The sequence below is a fragment of the Lissotriton helveticus genome, chromosome 6 (assembly GCF_964261635.1).
Source record: "Lissotriton helveticus chromosome 6, aLisHel1.1, whole genome shotgun sequence".
Lineage (NCBI taxonomy): Eukaryota > Metazoa > Chordata > Amphibia > Caudata > Salamandridae > Lissotriton > Lissotriton helveticus.
In genome coordinates this window covers 2131841067-2131847066 of record NC_136067.1, presented here as the reverse complement: position 1 = coordinate 2131847066, position 6000 = coordinate 2131841067, and positions in this window count along the sequence as shown.

The window sequence follows — 6000 nt, the reverse complement described above, 5'->3', positions numbered from 1 at the left end:
CTCTGCTATTTAAAAGATCCTAAAGTAACCTGCAAGTTTGATAATAGGAGAGGGGCGCGCCAGGGGTGTGTCCTGGACCCCTGCATTTTTAATTTATAAATTAACTCTTCGGAGAATTCCTCCTGGAGGCAAGAGCTGACTACTCACAGGTGGGCAAGCGCAACCTGCCGGTTCTCCTGCACGCAGAGGAAGCTGTCCTCACGGCGAGGACAGTCAGGGGGCTACAACTTCTGTTGAACTCCTTCGTCCACTTCATGGAGGATCTGGATCTGCTGGTTAATCGCAGCAAATCATTTGTCATGCAGGAGAGACCTCGTATAGCAAAGCAGTACATTTTTAAGATGGGAACCCTGTTAATCTTGACGACAAATGTCTTCTCTTACCTGGGAGTAGTGTTGGACGACGCTCTGAGATTAATCCCCCGGATTACCCGAAAGAAGGGGGATCTGGTCAGAGCGACCGCAGCTGTTTTTAACTTTGCTTCTAGAGTGGGAGGGGAACCGATAGGGGCCTTGTTAAAGATTTACAGAGCCAAATGCATCGTAAAGGCTAGCTATGGGAGCGAGATATGGGGCCACACTGGGCTGGAGGCTCTGCAAGTTGCAGAAAACTCTTTCCTGAGACGGTACTCTCATTATCCCCGAGTGTCCTGTCCTATGTCGTGCACCAAGAGCTGGCGATGGCCTTTCTCTCAGGCGAACTAGCGTTTCATCCATTAGCACTGTGGTTAAAGATTTGGGCCAAGAAAGAAAACACCCTTGGTAAGGATATTCTAAAGTACTGTCTTTTCCTTGACCATGGTAATCGCATCCGTTGGCTAAAGTATGAAAGAGACGGCCACCCCAGCCTGGGAAGGGCGAATCTTCTTGACAACCCAGATGGTGTATGTAAGAGGGATTTTACTTGCATGAAAGAGTGTTTTCTTACAAGGCGATGTTGTGATAGAGAAGCAACAGAGCTCAGCAAGCCCAGTGTGTGCAGGCACATTGGATTAAAAACTCTGCCAACCACTGAACCATATCCTTAAGGGATCAAAAGCGACCATGATCGCTTCCTACTGACCAGATTTAGGCTCAACCTCTTTGACCACCTCCTGGCCCAACCCCGAGGAGCTCATAGGGGTCAGTGCCGATGCCCTGTGGCGGCGACCGACGGTCTCCTCAGGACATGATGCACTTTTGAATATTTTGTTGTTTTTAGGAGGTTCCTAGAAAGTATTTTATCATTCCTATTCTTAAAAAGGCTTGTTTTAGGAGGGTGAGACCTGCTTTTATCTTTTGATATCTTCTTTCAAACAATACCGTACTGTTTACGCTCAGCTTTTTAAGGGCTGCCATACGACTTAGGTCAAGCTGTGATTAACTTTGATAGTGGGATTTATTTTTAAACTGTACTTAGATCACACTGGCCACATTGTTTGGGTATTCTGTATGTATGTGGAGTTTTATTGATGTTTGTATGACTTTTACGGTTTCATCTGAATAAAGTTTGATTTGACCCCCGAGACAAAGTCCTCTTCTGGACCGCCCAGCCCTTCTTGTTGTCCATGTTTTTGAGAAAAGGCTGCTCATCAGATTTTAAACCCTTTATAAAGTCAATATATTATCTGACTGACTAATGAAGGTCCGGCCCCTGCAACCTCTCCTCCTCTTTGGTGAGGTCAGGTGGAGGAAAAAATGTGAGAAGCTTAACGAGCTGCCTCATATGAAATGGGAAAACCACCTTTGGAAGGAAGGGCCAACTTGTGTGGGTAAAACCAGGTAAAAGGCAGTTGAACACAGAGCGCTCGTAACTCACTGGCACACCGAAATGAAGGCCACCAGTAACACCGTCTTAAAAGTCAAAAGCCAGAGCTGACAGCTGTGTAAAGAGTGGAACAGAGCCCTCATCAGGAACGGTAAGACCAGGCTACGTACCGTTGGGGTAAAATGAAAGGGTAAGGAGCAAACATGTACAACAGCCCCTTTCAAAATCCTCAAAACTATTCAGGATTGAAAAGAGGGTTTTCTAATGTAAAAAAAAGCTGTATAATAAATAGTCTTTAACTCTGCCCAAATCACAAAATAGGCGATCCTCACTCTCAGTCGCAGACGGGCCCACAAACCCGTTCTACCATCTGGCATGAACCGATTTCAGGGAGGGGCAACGTGCCAAAAGGATGCCTACCTCTGGCTGTCGATGAAAATAACTCAGCTCAATTGACTCAACCTCCAGGCTTGAAGGTGAAGGGTCTGGACGTTGGAATGAAGGACCTGCTCTAAAACTGTGAAAGGAGGTCTGGTCTGGGGGAGGACACAGGGAGAGAAGCAAAAGGTCCGAGTACCACACACAGCACAACTAACCTGGGACCACCAGAATGACTTGTGCCCAATGTTGGCACAATGGTATGGGGAAAATGTATAGGGAAGTGGAAAATCTCAGGTCAACTGTAAGATCCTCCAGGGCTCTGTGTAGCAGGGAGGGTAGAGAACTGCAGCTAAAGTACACTGTTTTGAGTGGCAAACTGATCCACCTGAGGAACGCCTCATAAGGTAAAAAATGTCTCCATCCCCTTCGGGTGGTGACGCCAATAGCAATCAGCAAGCGTGCCTCGATTAGCCAGTCTTCAGTATGGGATTACCAAGATCCCGATCTGCACGATGAGTACATCTGTCTATCCAATTTCTTCCTGTGGGACCAATGCCACCACCCCTTTCTGTACCAACACATCCCGCTGGAGAATGCGGGTGTGATCTAATAAGGAGGACTGCACTGGGGGAGCAGGAGGAGCTTATGTTGAAAAGGGCTTACATTCTTTCTACAATTTCTAAAACCCACTGGACAGTGGTAATGGATTCCAGGCCAGTAGAAAGGTCAACAACCTTTACCCAACAGAATATTCATGATCCTTTAAGGGAGCTGGGGTGGAAGAGGAGGAGGTTGCTTGAGCTGCCTGCCCTTAGACATACCATACTTTCCGTCGCCTCTGTAGTATCTGAGAAACTGGTAAGGCTGCTAGTCAGGCTCGGAAAGATGATGATGGAGAAATGGCCGCCCTTTGAAGAGCTGCCTCAGGATGGAGGCGCAGATCCCAAGAACATGTTGTCTCTTGGAGGAAGAGGTGTGGTGCCGCGGCCAGGGCGACTGACTACGGAATCTGGGGATCACGGTTCGATCCCCAGCACCGGCGGCAGATTAGCCCAGCACCATGTGACTCTGGGCAATAGCTTGCTTAATCTTCCCGACGGCCCCCAGCGCCTTGAGACCCTTACGGGTGATTGTGCGCTTTACAAATGTGGATTTACTTACTTACTTACTCTTGCCCCGCCTCAAATCTCTCAAATCGCTGTCTGCGTTGTCACTAAAGATTTGAGCCACTTTTAAGGGAATACCCATTAAGCGAACCAGGTCATCTCCGGAACCCAGTGAAGCGCAGCTTGGCGCGCCTCCGCAGTGCAACAGAAGAACACATCACCACAGAAGGCCACCAACTCCACGCTGTCGAGTCCTGTCCTGAGAATTCAAATGGCAGCATCTTGTCCATCCCTGACCACCTCAGCAAAATTATCTTTCCGGTGGCCCAGCACCTTGGCACTACCATGACTGTAATCTCCTAGGGTGCATGGGTATATCTCTCAAGCAAGCAGGTGGTGTCTTGTATTTTCTTCTGAGCTTAGAAGCATTCCAACATATAGGTTCTAGCGTTGTAACGCTGGATGACATAGGTGCATCCTTGACCGGTCAGTTGTTTGCTGGCTGGAGAGGGATCCACCAACGCAGTGTCTTCTGTGCTTCTAATAAATGTATCTTTATATACATTTGGATCAGCCCCTTATTGAATAAAACATGGTGATCATACAGTTAAGCACCAGACTGCCTGTAGAGACCATTGCGTACAGCTTTTTGTGTTCCGTCTGAAGGCGCAGGAGGCAATGCTCCTGGATTTTGTTTGGACCAAGAACAGAGCTGGACAACAAGGCTTTGTGGTGATGAATGCCTTGAAGGGAACTCTAGGTCACCTGGTGCCAGCCTATTGTGACAGGGAATTAACTTGTTCAATGCTGGAGCGGACGTGGGCTTGTCCTTGACTGCCTCCATAGCCTTCATAAGTGCCGCACAGAAAGGGAGTAGTGATTCAGAAGATGCTGAGGAGGGTTGTAAAATCTTAGTCAATAAATCACACTCAACTGGCGTTAGAAGTGTTTCAAGAACCTCTGCAGCCTTTCTTGACGCCACCATGAAAGAAGCCACCTCAGGAGTGGGAGCCCCAAGGGACATTCTATCTTGACCTCAGGAGAGGTGTTGAGTCCACCAATGTTTTGGAGGCAAACAAAGCTGACTGTATCAGAGTCTACACAAGGAACCAAACTGGCCGACTTATGGGTGTCATCGTTTGGAATGATTTGTGACATCTGAATGTGGTCAGGAGTCGGACACGAAGAGGTCGTCAAGTCTCTGCAAGTAATCATTCCTTGGTAAGGGCTTACGTGGGTGGACTATCTGCCTAGAGCACATCAGGATGGCCTTGGTCTGAGGTACCGATTCCAGTAGTGGCACAGGCACCAATGTCGAGACACCGACTTCGTATTTGGACTACTTATTAGGTCCTGTGCACCAGTGTGGCTCTCGCTGATGACAGAGACGTGCCCTGTGGGGGGTCTGTAGCTCAGCTGGAGAAATACACGCCGGTGTTATTCCAGTCAGAGGTGCACCAGAGAGAACCGCTGCGGTTCAGAATAGTTCCATCATAGCACGAGTGAAGGCGAGAAACTAAGCCTGGTCAATGCAAGTTGTGGGGAACTCCAGGTATGCGCTAGGGAGAACTTGCATCAGTATCAGGACTCACATCGTGACCAGGGTCTGCAGTGGTTCTTCAATCTGAAGCGTGTCCACTAGCTCCGGCTCTGCCGGTTAAGGAGTACAATGAGAAGAGCTCTGGGCTTGGAGTTACCATCTGGCCAGCCCCCATCTTATCTTTCCTACGCTTGCCTTGGAAGACCAAGAAGAGAGCGAAGATCAGAACTTCAACTTTGACCTCAAGCAAGATAGTCAGCCAACCTGTAACACCATAATTAGTATCAGTTTAATAACTTGAATGCAGCAATCTGCCACTGAGAGGTAATCAGTTAACGTTAGCAAAGGGTCTGACGCTGCGAGGAACAAAGTGGGCCACTTTTTGTTTTTAGTAACCTTTGAACAGGATTAGTGATAAAATGTTTGGGGTGAATCCTGCAGATTATCAGCAGACAATGGATTATGTTACGACAAATGCAGCAAATTCATAGTTGTTATGCGAGAAAACTCAGAGGCCTCAGAATTGCATAATTCCAATAGATCCGACTATAGCCCTCATCATTGACTCGTCGCCATAATCCACTTAGGGCTTGCCTACTAGAGTAATCTGTGATAGTCCAGTGACACACACACACTTCACACTTTATCACCATGTAATAATCATCTACCTTAAATGCATATTGGCTTTAACTTGTATTTCGCAATAAATAGGTCCGGCCCACTGTCTGTGTCTTAACTTTCATAATAAACAAACCCGACCTCTGACTTCACTTAGATTTTCGCAGAGATGCGTTTAGACATCTAGCCTGTTTCCCTCGATTGCACCATAACTAACACAGGCCACACTGCATTCAGCTGACGTTTACCCGTCAGCAAAGTCCCTATTGAAATTGCAAACAACATACAACACCATTTAGGGGAGATTACCACTTCTCAAAACTTCTACCCCAAGAGATTCGATTTAACAACATACCGGTTTACAGATTTCAACAGAAAAACAAAATATAAAAACAATCCACCTGTAAATGCCTTTCTGCTTTAAGATATTCTTTTCACAATAAACACACCAGGACACTTTGTCCTAACATTTCAAAATGATCAGATCAGACCTATGGTATTTGACTTCACCTTTCCGAATGAACCAATCAGACCTATGGTTTTTGACTTCACCTTTCTGAATGAGCCAATCAGACCTATGGTATTTGACTTCACCTTTCCGAATGAACC